The 19,596-nt window shown below is 44.2% G+C and overlaps 1 protein-coding gene across 1 annotated transcript in view; it reads left to right on the top strand.

Annotated features, from left to right (window-relative positions):
- Nucleotides 1-19,596, top strand: part of ZNF664 (zinc finger protein 664) — a 45,054-nt gene that overhangs the window by 1,699 nt on the left and 23,759 nt on the right. The window lies entirely within an intron of this gene.

The following is a 19,596-nucleotide window of genomic DNA, read 5'->3' as shown; positions in this document are numbered from 1 at the left end:
ACTCTTATCTTCCGGTTTCAGCATCGGGCGTGTTAACTCGTTTGTAAGAGCTGCTGCATCACGTTCCGTAGTTTGGGTACACCATAGTTTATTTAGCTGTTTCCCAGATTGATGGCCATTTAAATTTTAACTTTATTTAAAACAGCTCTTCTGGCGGTGGTTCTCTGGTGAAATGAAATTTTAGTGAAGGGAGCACAGAGCTACACTAATTACAGAGAGGAGGCCTTTAGGATGGGGGTTCTCTTTGGTTAAGAAATTTACATGTGGGACCTCTGCCCCTCCCCCAGTATAATCATGACTCTACTACTTTCAAGTCTTGTGACCTTGAGGAGGACAGTCACTCTAAGCCTCCGGTTCCTTTTCTATAAATGCTAATACCTGCTGGGTCTGCTCCTCACAGTTCAGTGACGTGATGCATGTGAAAGTTCTTTGCAGGATGTAAACTGGTATGTAAATGCTGATTTTATTAGCTTTTGTGATCCAAAAGGATTTTTTCATTTGCAGCGTGGTGTACGTCTTTTTTGACCGGCTGTGTCTGTTACAGAGATCACCAACTCTGAGTGCTTTTTAGTTTGTGATTTTGCTGTAATTTTCTTATTAAGTACCGTTAACCTGTTAGAGTTCTTGAAGAGTATTTGACAGCATATTTTTCCTAGTGTCGTACATGCTCTAAGAGATAAGACATATACGTTAGTTGACTGTGAATAAAGTATCAGCAAACAACACTACGCAAAACAGAACTTCCTACTGATACAAATTTGTGTATGTATTTTCCTGTGGCGGCATCAGATTCAGGTTAGCTTTTATGTCCTTGGGGTAAATGTATTCTAACTGAATTTGCAGGCAGTATCAGAGTTTTAACCGTTTAAATATCGATTCAATGACGTGGTGGGTATTTTAAGATGCAAGAAATACAGTGAGGGGTTTTGTAGGTATTTTTATTTCATTCAGATACATATGAATGCTTGCAGTGTGGCCAGCAAAATCAATTTGTTCCTGTTCTCTTGGAGGTTATAATCTATGAGGGTGGAGGGAACCAGAGAGTAAACAACCACACAACTGCACGTACAATCACAAATGTTGGTATCTGTCAGGAAAGTTAGGGAGTACCGGTTACGAGAGAGTGTATATAAAAAGGGGAACAAATTTTGGATGGTGGAAAGAAGGCCCGGGAAAGACTTTTTTGCAGAAATAAGATTTGAGCTGAGATCTGAAGGGTGAGTAGGTGTTAGTGTAGAGTGAAGCCGGGGATAATTTTCCAGGCGGGGGAATGGCATGTGGGAAGGCCCTGAAGGGGGAGAGAGCTTTGCCCATTCCAGGGACTGAAAGAATGGCTTGTGGATGGATTCTGGTGGGTGAGGGGGAAGCGTGGCTAGGCAGGGGGCCAGATCATGTAGGGTCTTGTAGGACAGGTTAAGGATGTTTTATTTTATTCTGAGTGAAATGGGAAACCATTGCAAGGGTTGGGTTTGAAGCAGGGGAATGACATAATCAGATCTGCATTTTTAAACAGCCACTCCAGCTGCTACATGCAGAATGTGGAGGTGGTGGGCAGAGTGGAAGTCAGGGAGATGAGGTTGGCCGTTTTAGAAGTCTGTCTGGAAGAGAGGTGATCTTTCCCTTGGAGTTCACAGTGAATTCAAACGGCCACTAAACTATGGGCAGATAGATAGTTTGATTTAAAAAATCCTTATTTCTTATTTTCAAGAAGTGGGCACTTTTTCATGCTAAAGTATACATAGAAATGAAACCAGTTATCCACATTGTACTTAATAGAAAGGTATTAGAGTCAAATTAAAAATTAGGATATTATTTAACAGCTGTTTATAAGTTTTATCAAAGCAGTAATGCATGGAATAAGAGTGAGGGAAGGATCCAAAATGAAAAGAAGTATTTGTAGATGCCATCAGCTGCAAAAATGAGAATGACAAAAAACTATCAGACAAAAATTGAGGAAGTGACTGGGTACACAATGCATATATAAAATCTATAGCTTTCTGAATACCAAAAATAACCAGGCAGAAACTAAAATGGAAAAGAAAAAAAACAACAACAAAAAACCCCAAACAGGCTCTGATCACAGTGCAACGAAATAACGTAAAACATGTAAGTACAGCCTTATAAAGATAAGTGCAGTCTACACAGAGGAGACCATAAATATCCTGAAAGATATGAGACAATGTCTTAAATGGAAAAATAGGCTGTATTCTTGGATGTGATGTTTAAACATTATAGAACTATCCATTTTGGGATAAACTGGACAGAATAATTATGAGTAATGAGGTGGGACAAGGTCTCTCTGATATTAAATGTGTTATAGAGCCACGTTCTAAACGGTGTCATGCTGGCTCTATAATATCTGTACAGGTCACTGGAATCTATCCAGCACCCCCCAAATACACATGGGAGTGTATAGCAAATGATAAATCATCACGAATGCCCCCTAAATCATAAAGAAAATGTGAGAGTAGATATTAAACATCTGGAAAAGAGGGTTCTGTATGCTGAGGTGGGCAAAGACTTTGTAATCAATCAAACAGACTTGAACTAGAATCTTTTTTTTTTTTTGAAGACTCAAGGATTTTTTTTAATGTTTACTTTTGAGAGAGAGATAGCGAGCAGGGGAGAGGCAGAGAGGGGGCGGGGACAGAGGATCCGAAGCTGGTTGTGTGCCGACAGCAGATCTCACGATCATGACCTGAGCTGAAGTTGAACACTTAACCGCGTAACCAACTGAGCCACCCAGGCGCCCCTGAACTAGAATCTTCTAAGTGAAGAAAATATCTGCCGTGCAGGTGTTGTGAGGGAAAGAGGTCTAGATCCTGGTAACTCTGGGGCACTCAGATCTGTTAGTAGTTAAAGATCAGTGGATTAGACTACAAAAAATTTAAAACTTACATAAGAAGAGAAGGAAAACAAAACCCTAGGATTAGAAGCCAAACCACAAAGTAGGAAAATATTTGTGACAAACATAAGTGAAGACTTAATACCTTCAGCATGTAAAGAACTCACATGGATCAATGAGGAAAATAATATAAGTCCACACACAAGTGGTTACAGGATGTGGACAGACAGTTCACTGGATAATTTGTTAAAGATGTGGAAAGATGTGTACTGTCACTAACAATCAAATAGTTTGTCATTAGTCATACGGAAAAGTTAGATTTTATTCTCAAGAGCAACAAAACCAGAAGATGCTTAAAAATAAATGCACAAAAACTTTACGAAGAAAAATCTTTACCTAAACAACTGAAAAGCTAACCTAAATAAACGGACAAACATTCCATGTTATTGGAGGGGAAAGCATCATTGTAAACACTGAAATATTCTAGAAGTTACACTGTAATTTTAATGTAGTTTCACGTGAAATTCCAGTGAGAATTACTTCTGGACACTTGATAAGTTGCTTCTAAAATTCATCTGGAGGAGTAAATGTTCTAGAAGGGCCAAGAAATGTTTTAAATGGAAAAATAATGATAGAGGATTTGCCATACCAGATATCAAAACATGCTGTAATGCTGCAGTAATATAAATGCTGAGTGCAGGAATAGGCAGGTTGCTACATAGATCAAAGTAGAATCCAGTAATAGGACCTATTTCTATATAGGAATTTAGAGTAGAATAAAGTTGGTATTTTGACACAGTTGGGAAATTATTGTTCATTATATTGTGTAAGGATAAGTGACTATTTGGGAAGAAAGATTTTACTTCCCCATATTCAAAATGAGTTTTATGTAGATTAAAGAACTAATTCAAGGGGAGCTTGGGTGGCTCAGTCAGTTGAGCATCCCAACTCTTGATTTCAGCTCAGGTTGTGATCCCAGGGTTGTGGAATCAAATCCTGCATTGGGCTCCATGCTGATTGTGGAGCCTGCTTAGGATTCTCTCCCCATCTCTGCTTCTCTCCCCTTCTCTGCTTCTCTCCCCTTCTCTGCTTCTCTCCCCTTCTCTGCTTCTCTCCCCTACTTGAGTATGTGCATATATGCGCTCTCTCTAAAACAAACAAACAAAAAAAACCCTCAAGAACAAAAGAAAAACTGTAAAGTTTTTAGAAGAAAATAAAGGGAATTATGTTGGAGGATGTATTCTGGAAGATATGATTTGTTTTTTGTAGACATTTAGGCAAGACCAAGACCCAAAATCGTAAGGAAAAGATTAATAAATTTAATCATTATCAAAGTTGATATTTTTGTGTGACAAAAGACATTTACAAGGTGATAGCCTGGGGAAAAGCTTGTAATGTGTACAGAGAGGTAAAGAGTAACAGAATGAACAATTAAATGATTGGAGCATAGAATAGTTCTCAGAGAAAGGATTTCAGCATCACTTGTGATTAGGGAAATGAAAATTAAAACAACTAGATTGGGGTGCCTGGGTGGCTTTGTTAAGCATCCGACTTTGGCTCAGGTCATGATCTCAGCTGCTCCTGAGTTCAAGGTCCACGTCGGGCTCTGTGCTGACAGCTCAGAGCCTGGAGCCTGCTTGTTTTCTGTATATCCCTCTCTTTGCCCCTCACCCGTTCACACACTGTCTCTCTGTGTCTCTCAAAAATAAATAAATGTTAAAAAACAAAATGAAACAATTAAATTTTTTTTCACGGGGGCTAATCTGCAAAAATTAAAAAAGATATTTGAAGGTGTGGAGAGAAAGGTACCTAATACTTTGTTGGGAATGCAAAATTGGATCTACCTTTTTAAAAAAACAATTTGACAGAAGCTATAAAAATTTTAAAAAACATGCTTTGATCTAGCAGATACACCTCAAGGGATCTGTAATATTCTCGTAAGAGAACACAGGTTAATATGAACGAAGTCAATTGCAGCGTCATTTATAATAAAAAATGGAAATTTTGGTGCCTCTATACTATGGAATGTTCTGTAACTTTTAAAAAGAGAGGTAGGTTTGTATGCATTGACATAGCCTGGATGGATGCCTAGGATATGTTATTGAGCCAAAAAGGCAAATTGAATTCCATTTTTTGGTAAGGTAACACAATATATTCATACGTGTGTGTGTTCTAAATAAAAATAGAAAAAGGTCTAGAAGGATACATGGAAAATATATTTAACTGTGACTACTTTTGAGGGAAAAGCAGAGGAGAGACTTTTTTATTTCACATGTATTTGCATTGTTTGAATTTTTTTTATAACGAGTATTTACTTTTGTAATTAGGATGTTACAATTTCTCACAATTTAACGAAGGCCTAAATTTAGACTAAGAAATTACAATACTTAGTACTTAGGATGCGGTGAAAATGTCCTATTATGTTACAATGGCTCTATGTATCAAGAGCCTTCAGAGTATTCATATTCCTTGATATAAGAACCATCAAGGGCATATTTTTAGATAGAGAACAAAAGATGTGTATCATAGAATTATTATTTAGGGTGCATTTGCAGAATGATTAAGTTGTGGTACATCCAGTGGACAGTGTATGACTATTAAAATGCCTGTGACAGTGTTAAGTGGTAGAAAAGCAGGATACAAAATTGCATGCATGGCATGATTCATACTCTTAATAAAAAATCCCAACAACCCTCCTCAAAAACCTATGATAGAAAGATGTCGAAAAGAAATTAGATGAAAATCTTAAAAATTACGGACTTTAGGTGGTAGGATGTTGGGTGATTTAACATTTTTTACTTATATTTTCCAAGTTTATATTTATTATATTTATAATGGAATATTTACTTTTTGAAAGTACATTATATGCAGGACATATGTTTGTTGTATGGTTAATAGGTATGTGCATTTTTAGAAATAGATAAGCCCTATCCTCTATTAAAGCATACTCTAAAATGTACTCTAAAAACTAATATCTGAACATTTTTGAGTGATGCATTTAGAATAAATTTGAATGAATTTTGTTGCTTTCGGCATTTGGAGGAAAATTGCTTCTAGCAATATAATTTGCACAATAAAAATAGATCTCATTTCTAATTTTATATCTGTAGAATAAATGCGGAAACTTAAACATGGGCCACGGGATTTCTTTTCATGTTAACTCGCTGTGTTTCGAACACACAGATCTGGTCACAGAGCAAGTTGCATTTAATGGAGTCTTTCAGGATGAGGATGTCCAGCCAGCTGGACCATAGGCAGAAGCACCAAGAGCATGGCTATCGTGCAGGGCCTGTGAACGGGTCAACAGAGTGGAGCCCTGGGTACCGGCGTGGGGAGGGAGGGGGATGCGTTACGCGTGAGGCTGCAGAGGTTACCATCAAGGCACATGGATTCATCCCCTTATCAAGTGTAATTGTGGCCCTGCAGTGGGTAGTGTGGATGTGGAGTAACATGTGCTTTAGTGGACAAATTCAAGTGTGGTAAGAGGAGATAGATTACAGGACATGGAAGGGCTCTGGGAGCACATGGGAAGACATCGCACATAATCCAGTCTTCCTAGGAAAAGTGATGTCTAAGGTGAGCTCGAAGGTAAATGAAGGGAACAGCTAGTGTTACGGCCTGGAGGTAAAAAGTGTGGGGAGAAGAGGGTAGTAGTCAAGGCATAGTAGCAAACAAGGTCTGAGGAGCTTGAAGAGACTTGGTGTGGGGGGAACTAGAATTGGAGTGGGCAGCGGTGAGAGACGAACCACGAGGTAAGTAGGAGCTGACGTTGTTCAAAGTTTAAAAACCTTACGAATAAATTTGGAAATTACACTGAAAGTTACTGGGGCCCTTTGAAGAACTTTAAGCAGGGTACTAGTAACCCATTTTACACATTTTATTTTATCTTTTCTTTTCTTTTCTTTTCTTTTCTTTTCTTTTCTTTTCTTTTGGAGAGAGGCAGTGTGTACATGCACATGTGAGCAGGGGAGGGGCAGAGGGAGAGAGAAGGAATCCTAAGCCGGCCTCACGTCCAGCATGGAGCCCAATGTGGGGTTTGATCTTAGGACTGTGAGATGCTGACCCGAGCCAGAATCAAGTCAGACGCTCAACTGACTGAGCCACCAGGCAGCACCCCCACCCCCAATTTTACATCTTAGAAAGATTACCTTGTGGTGGACAATGGATTAGGAGGAGGCGAGACTGGAGGCTTTTTGTAGGGGAAGATGACTGTGGCACAAATACAGCCGAGACGGCATAGGTGGAATGGGGAATATATTCAGGAGGTAGAGAGGAGATCGAGTGGACAGGACTTCATGAGAGGAAGGAGGGTGGCTGATAACCAGGTTTCTGGCTCGGGCAGCTGAGGGGCTGGTGGGCCCATTTCCTGTAGTTGAGAATGTAGTTGCTTTGGTGAGGAGATGACAGATTGAGTTTTGGACGTGCTGAGTGTAAAAGGCTTACAGGACAGACATGTAGTTCTTCTGAAGATGCTTTTATGATGCAGATGTACTCTTTGTTATAGGAGTGAGTGGGCACCGTGCACAGGTCTGTTGCTAAAATCAGTGTTTACGTGGTAGGTTTTTCTTGGAGTATAATTCTACATTTATAAGTTGTTTATGATTAGGGAATGGCTGTCTAGCTTAAGACTGGACGGTTGACGCCTTTTACATGGAGTTATTTAAGATTGCATGACCCTAACTTTGGATAATATTGTAGTTGTCTTTTGGACTAGACTCTGCCTCTCTGAGCCGGTGGTGGTTTCTCTGAAGAGTGTTGGTGCTCCTGTTGGTACTCCTGACTACTTGGAGTGATTTTCTGTTGATGTTGACAAACTGGTCCCTTCCTCATAGGGACAGGCCAGGACTTGGGCAGGGTAGTGCCCTGTGTCTGCATCCGTCTGGCAGTGCCCACCTCACCATTAGGAGTTGTTGCAGTCCATTGGGGCTCCTATAACAACTACCAAAATTGGGTGGATAAAACAGTAGACGTTTCTTTCAGTTCTGGAAGTGGAAGTCCAAGATCAAGGTCTGGCAGATTCAGTGTCTGCTGAGGCCCGCTTCCTCATTCGTAGGTGGTCATCTTTTCCCTGTGTCCTTGCACGGCAGAGGGGGTAAGGGAGCTTTCTGAGGTCTCTTTTATAAAAGGGGAGTAATCTCATGAGGGCTCCACCCTCATGACCCATTCACCTTCCAGAGGCCTCACCCCTAATACTATCACGTTGGGTATTGAGTTTCAAGATATGAATTTGGGGGGGGGGGCACAAACATTTAGTCTACAGCAGAAGTGTAGAAAGAGATCTGAGAATCACTCACGGTGTGCTTGCCATGTGGCTGGTATGGAAGCCACTGGATGGGTGAGAACACGTGGGGCAGAATAAGAAGCTCAAAGCAGAGCCGCAGCATGGGCACATTAAAAGAAAAGGTAAGGGAGAATGTGCCTGCAAAAGAATTTATTGGAGAGGAAGGAGGATGTCTTAGAGACCATTTGGTGGTTGAAAGAAATCAACCCAATAAACCCATTGAAATGGCTTAATTGAAGGCGGATTTCTGAGGAGGCCTCCATGGGATCCAAGGTGGTTTCTTCAGCTGGGCCCACCAGTGTTTGGAAAGTCGACAGGAGTCAGCGCGGCTACTGTCTCTGCCTTTGTCCTGAGTCTGTAACCCCTGCCAGTTGGCTTCATAGACCCTGCCTTTCCGCCTCCCAATTCTAAATGCTCAGGGAAGAGATTCCAGGGCTTCATTGCACCGTTGCGGGCCCAGGGGAGATCTGCCTAGCTGTGTGCCTGAGCCTAGGGGTCTGGTTGGGCAGCGGGTGCGGGGGTGCTCGTGAGACAGCAGAGTCCTGGCAGCTGAGGAGGAAGTTCCAGGAATGTGTGAGAGCGGTCATTGTACGTGGCTCCAAGGTGTTATGAAGGGGAAAGGAGTGAAACTGGGTTTGGCAAATTGAAGTCATATAGCCGAGGTTTAAAGAATTACCACAGCTAGTCCTGGAAGAATACTTACAAGATGGATAACCAGTGGCTGTGGTCAGTGATCATTTGTACAGAAATTGGAGGAAGAGAGAGTCTTAAAAAATGACATTTAACTTTGGAGTTGTATCAGCAGCATTGAAAGCTTATTTTAAAAAGCACTAATTTGTGTTGCTTTTCTAACGCTAAAGCATTTCTATACCTTTATTCTAACTCTGGATTTTGCAGTGTCTCTTGTGTCAGCTGATACGTTATAAGAAATTCAGTAAAGCTATTCTAGAGCTCATTTATTTTTCATATCCCACAAGTTCATAAAATAATCATAGCTTATTTCCACATCTTATTTTGCAGTGCCTTCCATGGTATTGTGACAGATCTTTTGGCCCTTGCAGGCAGAGCAAACCTCTCTCCCAAAAATTATAAATTCTGCCTCTTAGGTAAATGATAAAACTATTCATAGAAATAATCTGAACCTTTTTTTTTTCTGTGAGTAAACTCCATTATGTCCCTCTGGCTTTCAAAATTATTTTTAGGTGTCCATTTCAAACACGTGGGATTAAGCTCGATAGGATTTAAGAATATTTCACGGATTCATAGTACTTGGCATCGGCTAGCAAACGTGTCGGGTTTCCCTGTTAACCAGCTATGTTATGATAGGATTAGGACCTTGTGATAAGCCCCCAGACTCACAATTAGAATCAGGAAACTTGCAGGTTGTACAAATCTGTATGATGCTTGGCATCTAGTTAGGTAGCAATTTACTGTGAAATTCACTTCAGGTTCTAATACCTTAGTGTAAGTATCCATGAAGGTTTCTGAGCAGGTGTTTGAGTGCCCTCTTGAGGCATTATGGACAGTTAAAACATAGACTCCTAAAAAGGTTTTTTGTTTTTTAAACTACCCCAGTCAAGAACCAGTGGTCTAGATGGTTGAACTGGGGTGGATGTAAATCGGGAGCAGAGGAGAGCTGAGGTGGAATACAGGGGAATACTAGTACTTATGGAGGAACAGAGGCTTTCCAGGCAGACTGAGAATGAGGGTTACGTGGCGAGAGTAGAAGACAGAGAATGTGGTTGGTGGTGTTTGGGAAGATAAAGAATTACAGATGCCCTTGGGTTTGGCCAAGAGGAACTTGAGTGGTGTGGTGGTGGTTGGGGAATGAATGGGAAGTAAAGCCGTAGAAATCAGGAAAATAAGTTTTTAAGAGCCTCTATAGGGAAATGGAGGAGAGAGAGAGAAGGTATGGCAGCTAAAGAAGGGATAGGATTAAATACTGGTTTTCCTTATGATAGAAGAAACTTGCATTGCATTTAAATGCTGAAGGAAAAACAAGCGGAGGGAAGACAGAGTTGAAAGATGTGTGGGGATTGGGAGGAGGAGAAGAGAGCTGGCTTTAGAGTGACTAGTCTGGGATGTGGTTGAGGGAGAATGTTGTCTTTTACAGGGACTTGGAAGATGGCGAATGATTTTCAGTTCATTGTGGGAAGATAGGGAAATACTCCTGTAGGCAGCGGGAAATTAAAGTAAGAAGGTGAGACTGGTTACAAGAGAAGGTGGAATTGTCACAAAGATGGTTCTCATTGAAGCCAAGCCAGTGGTTGAGCTAAAGAATAGTCCGGACACACCTTTGGAGGATACTTGTGTTTAGCCCCAGCACTGAAAGAACTGGTCTGTGCCCTCAGCAGGGCTGCGGGGAGGTGAACAAGTGCCAGAATTGACCACGAAGACTTGTAGGAGCCAGGAATCCGTGAACTGTGAGGAATGGCCTGGTGGCCTTACAAGGAGACCGCCACTTTGAGAGCGGTCTTGCAGAAGTGGTGTAGTCCGAGGGTGTGGGTGGAGAGGGAGAGGGAGAGGGTGCATGGGAGTAGAGACAGAGGTGTGGGGGTGTGGGGAGGTGGGGCACCGAGAGTGACAAGAGCCAGTTGGTCACAGTGAGGCGGGCCGAGGCGCTCCGGAGGGCAGACGGGGGCTTGTCTGTGTGTGGCCGGTTACAGCCATGGGCACAATGCCTGTAGAAGTCTCACATTGGCTTCTTTGCTTTCATAAGATTTAAATTTTGTGTAACTTCTGTGCCACCTCCTATTAGAAAAATAGATTTGAGAACAAATTGAGAATCTGACTAAATGGAAGAGAATGTTTAGGTCTCTTCGTGACATTTGAGGGGGCTCTTGCACAGGGAAAGCAGAGTAAACGTGACTGAGTTTTTATTTATTATTCCGAAAAGTGTCAGCAGTTAAATCCTTTAAATGTGCAGGACCATTTGCAGTCAGGAATAACGTTTTTTCCTTCATTTTGGAAAAACCAGTAGGATGGCTAATGGAGGTTGTTTGGCTTCAGTTTTGTGAAATACATCATTAAGAAAAGATAACAGACTCCTACTACCAGCAGTGCTGAACTAATAGTATGTTTACATTTGGGAGGTAGGGGTCGATTTCTAACTTAGAGTGCTCAGTTTTGAGTGGTAAGGCATGATACTTCGCATCAGCGTATCCAAGGGGTCGGTTGGGCAGGTGCCAGCTTCAGCCCAGACGTGTCTACTGCTGGGGGACTGGCTTGTAGACCTTGGAAGGCCTCCCTGCACTTCTTTCCAGCGGCCTTTACCATGTCATGGAGCTGACATTAAAAGTGTACCCACGTCCCACATGAAATTAGCATAGACAAAACTGTGTGTTAAGCTTCGTTTGACTAGTAGTGGATGGACATTAAACATTGATTGACTCTGATGTTATGATTTTTTTTCATATTTTGCATGCAATAAATGTTTTTCTCAGGTCTTGGCATTTTCATAGGCCCTTGAGATGCTCACAGGCCCTGGGGACTGTGCTGAGGGTGCCTAAGGGCTGAGCCACCCCTGTTCGGCTGGGATGTCTGGGCACGTCTGACAGGGTGGACCTGCCAGGAATCTGTTGGAGGCACCAAACTGCCTCCTGGGCAAACGCCATCCTCAGGGGAGCTGAAGTAACTGTTTCAAGTTAGCTGTTTTTTGTTGCAAGGAGCAGAGAGCTACTCAGACCATTTTGCAAAATGTGGTGCAAGGATGCACCGGGACCAGAGACACCTCAGGAGCTCAGGCAGCTGGAGATGAGCCACAGTCTTTCCATGGACAGTAGGATCTCGCAGGGCGGCTCTCTTTGCTTTTGTGTCTTTTTCCTCTTGCTGCCTCTGGCTTATTCTTTTTCCCTTCCGCATCTGTCTTTTCTCTGCCTTAGAGAGATTCTGTTTCCTCCTGACTTTGGTTTGCTGTGATCCTCATAGCTTCTCTAGGTCCTTTGTACATCGTAACCTTTCACATGTATCTCTCCCGGCTAATCACCTCATTCTCAGTAGTTAGCTTCCTGAGAAAGAGAGAGGTTGGAATCAGACTTTGTTGTTGCTTTTGTTGTTATAAGCCACATCAGAGGTCACTGTTAAGCTCTTGGGTCAGGTTTAGAAGCCGTGGTGAGGTGAAAAGGAGTTGTCTTGTGGTCCATGGCAGCCTGGGCCTTCCCTTAAAGCTGAGGCCCTTTCCATTAGCAGAATTTGTAGGCTCATAGGCCCCATGATTGGCATGTGTAGTTCAGTAAGGAAGAAGAACCTGGCCTAATACCAAAACGATTTGAAATTCTCCCAAATGTATTCCTGCCCTTCAAAGCCCTGTTAACAGCCTTTGTTCTAAGTCACCCTTTGTTCCCATAGAAAAACTAAAATCCCTAAATATATTGAAAGCATTTCACTTTCCCATTTTCTTCCTCTTTTTTTCAGTCTTTGACATTACAGGGTCACTCAGGGTCATCTGCAGGATTTTGTTTCTCCTGTTAGTGATTTCTGCTGAAATTGATACAGCTACTTCAGATAGCTGTTAGCAGAGTTGGTAATTCTAATCTCATGTCATTCACATATTTCCTTTCCCCCAAGGATCTGGGGAGCTATGGAGACATAGAGTAATTTAGCACCATCCCCACATGCATGAGATTTAGAACTGAATGTTGCATCTGAATGTCAACATGGCAGCAGTTTGATACCTAAGTGCCTTAATACGTCATCAGAGTTCCGAAGCAAAAGTGATGTTCCCCACACTGAAGTCTACACCCAGACTGCTCTCAGCAGTTATAGAGTCTTGGGGGTGGGGAGTAGGTGGGACAAATAAAATAACAATAGTAACAGTTGATCTTTGGTGGGCCCTTAAAAATTTCCAGGTACTTTTCTCCGTACTTATGTGTTAACATATTTAATTCTTAAACTACCTCATAAGATTACCTTACAAGGTCAGCTGCCTTTATTGTCTCTACTGATTGCATTCTTTACCTCTTAGGTGAAGGTCCCACAGCTAGCGTGTGGTAAAGCCAGGGCAGCAGCCTGCTCAACCTGGCTCCAGTCTGTGCCCCTTCAGTGCTCCTCTCTCTGCAGAACGGTGAAAAGCCAGTGCTGATTTTAGACCCACTAAGGTTCCAGCCCTTCCAGTCACTCACATCCAGTCTCCAGTATCTGTGAACCTAAAATTCAGTTTGGATAAATTCCTGTCAGGAGGCTAACTATAGCATCTTGGAGTGAACTTGTACAGACTGTCTGGATTTTCCTTTCTAGGGTTTCTCAGGTTTTCCCAGCTTCTCTTTGATCCTATATGCCTCGAATCCCGTGTATATAAATTCCATACATAAAATGGGGAACTCTATACTTTGAGCCAGTTCTTAAAAAAACTTTGTGATCCTAAATTTTCCATAATACGGACCTTCTACTTTTCTTTTGCCTTTCTCCAGCCCAGCAGGATCCTAAGGCTTTGGTGGCTCTTGAGCCATCCACTGTGGGCCCTCCACTGTCTCCTCTTCTGGAGTGTCTTGGGGTTTTTACTCTTGTCACTGTGGCACGTTTTCCCCTTGTTTCACCATTTTTCCTAGCTGGAAAATCCCCCTCAAGCTTTTCCAAACCAAAGCTGTCTCTGGAGTTTTTTCGAAGCATGTGCCCTTTGGGCTCAGTGAGGAGGAAGATCTGCCAGCCATCTTGGTTTTCACTAAACTCTTGCCTCTCTGTCTGGCTTTGCGTTCCCTAGACCTTGAACGCCTTCCTTAGTTCTTTTTTTTTTTTTTTTTTTTTTAAATTTTTTTTTTTCAACGTTTATTTATTTTTGGGACAGAGAGAGACAGAGCATGAACGGGGGAGGGGCAGAGAGAGAGGGAGACACAGAATTTGAAACAGGCTCCAGGCTCCGAGCCATCAGCCCAGAGCCCGACGCGGGGCTCGAACTCACGGACCGCGAGATCGTGACCTGGCTGAAGTCGGACGCTTAACCGACTGCGCCACCCAGGCACCCCCTTCCTTAGTTCTAAAGACAGTAGAAACACCTTTGACCCGTCCGAGTTCTTTGCCCCTCTGGGGTCTGACTTCTTTTCATGTGAACCATCGGTTAGTAAAATCTCACTCTGCCGTGCCACTCTCCCCCATTCTCTTGGGAGGCCTCTGCACCAGAAATCTGACGCCATCTTGTTTTTCTCCCCCACTGCTCTTGCCTTCACTGAGGAGGTACTACCTGTTTTTAAGTGGAGGTTGTTACTTCGTAAGTTTCTGGCGTTCTCCCCAAAGCCTGAACAACAACACCCTTCTCCTGAAATATGATTTTCTGAAAGCCTTCTCACCCTGGGATTATGGTTTTATATCCGTGTCTGTGCAACTTGATTCTGAGAGCCATTGTGTTTCCGGCTAAGCATTTTTTCCTTTATTTTTTTTCCTTCGCTTCTGTGATAATTTTTTTTAATGATCGCTCCCCTCCCCTGCCCCCGACCCCCACTTCAGCTCAAGATGAGGATAGGTATTTGTTCATCTTTATTTGGTCACTGCTGAAAGCCAGAATAGTCCAGTGGAACATGCAGTCTGGATCTCTGTGGTTCACATACGTAATAAACTTTTCCGTTGCTTCCACACACAGCTGGGAAGCAAGAGAAGGGAGAACCCTTGTCGATAGCCGTTGGCCTCAGGGCACCGCGGGTGAGGCAGTAAGGTTGCTTGTCTTCTGCTGCGGCTTGAGGCTGGCTTCTCAGCTTCTGGGCTTCTCCCACCTGTGGCCACAGGAAGAGAATCGACTTGATCAGGTAAGGGCACTTCAATGGTCTCTATCCCAGTGGGCCTAGTGGTTGTGCCCAGTTAGAAGGTTAAGCCCATAGATAACGGGTGGTATTTTTCTTTCCTGACCTAACTTGTCCTGAGTGGTAAGGCTGGGGCCGCTCCTGCCTGGAAGGGCCCACCCACCTCTCCCTCTTCTCTTTCCCCACGTGCTCAATTGACTTTGAGGCAACTGCCCTGTGTGGAAGCCTGGTAGAGTGGTTGATGTTCTTTCTCTCTCAGCTCTTATTGGCTCGGTGTTCCTGTGCTGCCTGGGGTACCCTCGGCCAGCCTTCTTTATTACAGGTGGTAAGACCCAAGATACGGGTCTAGTATCTTAATAGTTTCCCCTACATGCCAGTACTTACTTTGGTCTGAAGTTGAGGGTTACCCCTAATCTAGGGAGAAGGAGCCCTCCTTGGGATCTAGCCTGTGGAGTGCTGCAGCAGGAAGGAGGGTCACAGGCCTAGCTGATGACCAAGTGTTGATGTGTTTGGCGTTTCTAGTTCAGTCCTGTGCATGTTTCTCTGGAGAACCCAAAGGTGTGTTTGCTTGAGGCCACTGGCTAAATTTGGTGTTCATCTTTAATGGCACTCGTTTGCAGAAATAACGCTGACTGCCCACCAGGGCCAGTCCCACCAAGTAAAAAAGCCTCAACACCATGAAGTTCTGCTTTGTTTGTTGTAACCATTCCCTGGCCCTGTTTGGGATTTCTGTCCATGCTAATCCGAATTCTGATTGCCAGATCTTATCCCGTTTTAGGGTTCTTGTTATTTTTGTATGATTCTTTAGCTGTAAGAAGTCAGCTGCGCTTGTGCTTTATGCTTCCTCAGTGAGCCTGCTTTATAAATCTGATTTCCCCCGATGTGGTTACTTTGGCTTGCCAGATAATACAAGTTATGGGTTGTGACTCAGGTCTGAAAATAGCCGGAATCTGAGATTTCTACAGCGGTCCGGTTCAGAGAGACGGAAAGTAGACTGGTGGTTGCTTAGGTATGTGAGACGGGAGAGGATTGCTTTTCGGGGGGTGGGGAACAAGGCTCCAGTTTGTAATGTCCCGAGACCTGATTTACAATCATGTGAATATACTTAATGCTACTCAGCTGTTCACTTGGAAGTGGTTAAGGTGGTAAATTTTGTTGTGTGTTTTTTGCCACGATAAAAAAATGCACTTAAAAAAATAGCTAGAATCCCAAATCCCTAACTCTGCCAAGCTACGGTGACACTCCCACTCCCGGTGTCACCAGGGACAGTCCTGCCGAAACCCACGTTTTATTCCTTTTGCAGCCTCTCAGGCCCCATCTGTCCTGGTCCTTCCTTTGGTTGCCTCGGCTGGGCCCCCTGCGGCCTGCAGGCATTTCCTCGCCTCTGCCCGAGGGTGGCTTGAGCTTCCCGGTCTGTGTTCCTTTTTCTCCAGGGCCTGAATGTGGATTTGGTCCCTTTGGGTCTTACTACTCCAATAGGGCAGGGGGGAAGCAAGTTAAATAAAGGGACTCATCCTCACTGAGCATTCGAGCTCATCCCACGCGAGCCTTCTGAGCCTTCTGTGCCTACTTTCCTGCCTGGCAGCTGCTGCTTGCCCTCAGGGCTGGCATCATTCCTGGCTGGCTGTGAAGGACTGGACCCTTGAGGAAGACCGATCCAACAGAAGCAGCCAAAGGAGAGGGGCAGGGAGGGGCAGAGGAGTCTGGTGGGAGTACCTGTGCTTACCTTCTGCGGGACTTAGAGTAGGCGTTCTCATCGTGTCCTGGAAAGACAGCACTTTGCTTAGGTGCCCCTATTAGTGCCCTCCTCCCTGAGAATAGCGTGTAACCCCCACCATTTGATGGTGAAGAGGGAGCATCCATCCACATGGCTAACACTTCACTGATGAGTCTACTGAAGCCTGTGAGGCCAGAGGACCTATGGTCACACTGTTGGTTAGTGTCCAATTAAGAACCGGAACTTCGGACTTACCTGCAAGTCCAGTGTTCTACCCACCAAACCATATGATCTTAATGCACGTATATGTTACACATTGACTAGATGGATAAGAGAAACTTATGCTATGTACGTGGTATTCCATAGGGGCCATCGTGGAAGCAAATCACATTCTGTCCCATTACTCTGGCGTTTCTGTGTGCAGAGTCGGAGAACGGGAAGAATGCGTCCACACTGTGCGAAAATGTCACTAAAGTCAGATGTGTTTTATTTTTTTTTTTTTTTAAATTTTTTTTTCAACGTTTATTTATTTTTGGGACAGAGAGAGACAGAGCATGAACGGGGGAGGGGCAGAGAGAGAGGGAGACACAGAATCGGAAACAGGCTCCAGGCTCCGAGCCATCAGCCCAGAGCCTGACGCGGGGCTCGAACTCACAGACCGCGAGATCGTGACCTGGCTGAAGTCGGACGCTTAACCGACTGCGCCACCCAGGCGCCCCGTCAGATGTGTTTTAAAACAGTCTTATGAGTCGAGGGCCAAGAGAGAAGAGCTGCTGGGAGGAAACAGGGAGGTGCAGGAGGCAGACACGGAGGTAAGAGAGCAGCGCTTGACTTTGAACACAGGAGGAATCCTAATTACAGGGAGGTGGGCCCTCTAGTCTCAGGAAGCCTCTGTGAAATGATGTTCTTGGCAAGGGAACGAATGTGTCGTGCACTAATTAAAAATGGGGGAAATAAGGAAACTCATATTTATTTAGCCTCAGCAGTGCTGTGGGCACTTTGATAAGTACTTTCACATTTATTATCTTCTTTAATTATCACAGCAAAGTGTTGTAGACATTATTATTCGTATTTTTTACAGATCAGTCTGAGATCGGACATGATCACATAGCAAGGGGCAGAGCCAGGGCCTCCACCCAGCCGTGTCATTCCATAGATCATTTTTGTGGGGGGACGTGGCTGAAGGGGAGTTGGGAATGTGCACCTGTGTCATCCTTTATCGCCTTAATGACATACGTAACTCTCCTCCTCAGAAGCAGACCCGGCATCATTTCCTCCGTAGTTCTTGTTGCCCTTCTTTGGACCTAATTTCATAGTCCCTGTGGTACTTTTCCGGTTAAAGAAAAGTCACACATGGCTCCTTTTTTCTTTTATCTTCTCTCCACTAGGAGTCATTAGACCAGGTCCTGCAAAAAGCAGTTGTCCTGGGGACCGAGTAAAAACAGTTCTCTTCCCTGTATCTCATTAAAACAGAGAGCCCAAATCATTAGCTGCTGAACTTTGTGAGGGGAGGGGTCAGGGAACCTGGGACTTCTGGGGTGTGGGGCTTACAGAAGGGTAGGCAGGAATAAGGGGCTAGGAGAGAAGAGGGGAGAAGGAACCGAGGAGCTGACATTCTCGGGACCGCAAGCAAGGAAAGTGGTCAAGGGGACAGGGTGGCCTCCCCGGGAGATCCTGGATGAGTAGCTGAAAGGATCATAGTCAAGGGGCTCCCTTAGTGCCCAGCAGCCACACTGGATTGGAGTCTTGTCTAGCCAACTGGTAGCAGGGAAGTGGAGAGGAAGGCATCGAAAGTGACATAAATTCTGCCACCGTCTGTAAGACTTTCTGTAATAAAGTCTGACCTGGTTCCGGAAAGGAGAAGCATAGACCCCGGCTGACATAAGTTTGGTTGGCAAATCCTGCCCGGAACCAGAACTGCCTTTGACCAACTCAAAAAGTTGACCGCAGTGTCCTTGGGGGGGAATTATCCTGTAAATTATTGAGGTAAATGATTATCAGTAGCGTATTGAGGAAATGCTACCTGCTGCTTGAGCACCAGGTAAAGGGGTATTTGAATAGTGGCCAGGCTGTTACTAAGATGTTACACAATGGCAGCCAGTGGCCAAAGGCTGATGAACTATTTGAGGAGCCTTGTTTTGAGGTCATTCCAGTTTTCAGAAGTGCATGGTGCTCTAGTGACTAGGTGCTGTGCCTAAGTATCTCAGCAGGCCTTTGGGTGAATAGAAGTCTGGAATGTGTTCTGAGGCTGGCTGGGCATTCTGATGTGGAGGGGTTTGGCCACAAGAGATTTAGACCCAGGAGTTAGAGGTGTGCGCTTGCACCACTGTGAGTGAAATTCCCCTCTCGGCTTTGGCCACCTACAACTTCCGGTTACTGAAGTTGGCCTAGGAAGTCGAGGGAGCCTGTGTTCACTTTTGGCAGTGAGAAGCACATCTCGGAGACGTGACCTGGCAGTTGGGCCTTCTGGGGTGTTATCAGCCTGGGCGGATGAAGAAGTGTGAGAAGTAGAGCAGCCAGAGGCCTTAGCAGCCGCTTTAGAATTCAGGGAGCCAGGTGGATCCTTCTTCAGAGGCTTTCTGAGCGCCAACCGCTCAGGTGAGAGGGTTAACACCTTACAAGGTGGGGTTTTACTGTGATCGGTTACCGCTGAGGTGGCCCAGGGCCCATGTGGAGGGACTCTAATGAGGAAAAGCAGCTCTGGTATCTGGAAGAGTGGGGTACTCGTAAATGTGGGATATGTGAGGGGCCCATTTGGGACCATGAGCCTGCCCTGGGCAGCCAGAATGGTATCTTCCAAGCCCCTCGTATCTTCTTTTCCAGCGCTGATGGTGATGGTAAAGCAGAATAGAATGGGAATGGCATTCCACAGTCTTAATCGATGAGTTCTAAGTTCCTGCTATAGCTAAGTTATTCTAAGACAGATAGCTAAGGAAGGGAAGTCAACCGGTGAGTATCTAAGTCTTCCTATACCCCATTAGTGTATTTTACACTGGAATTTCTAGAAGGTATAATAGAGTAGTGA

Source organism: Puma concolor, chromosome D3, assembly GCF_028749965.1.
Source record: "Puma concolor isolate L17-30 chromosome D3, mPumCon1.1.hap2, whole genome shotgun sequence".
NCBI lineage: Eukaryota > Metazoa > Chordata > Mammalia > Carnivora > Felidae > Puma > Puma concolor.
This window is presented reverse-complemented; position numbering and strand designations above follow the sequence as displayed.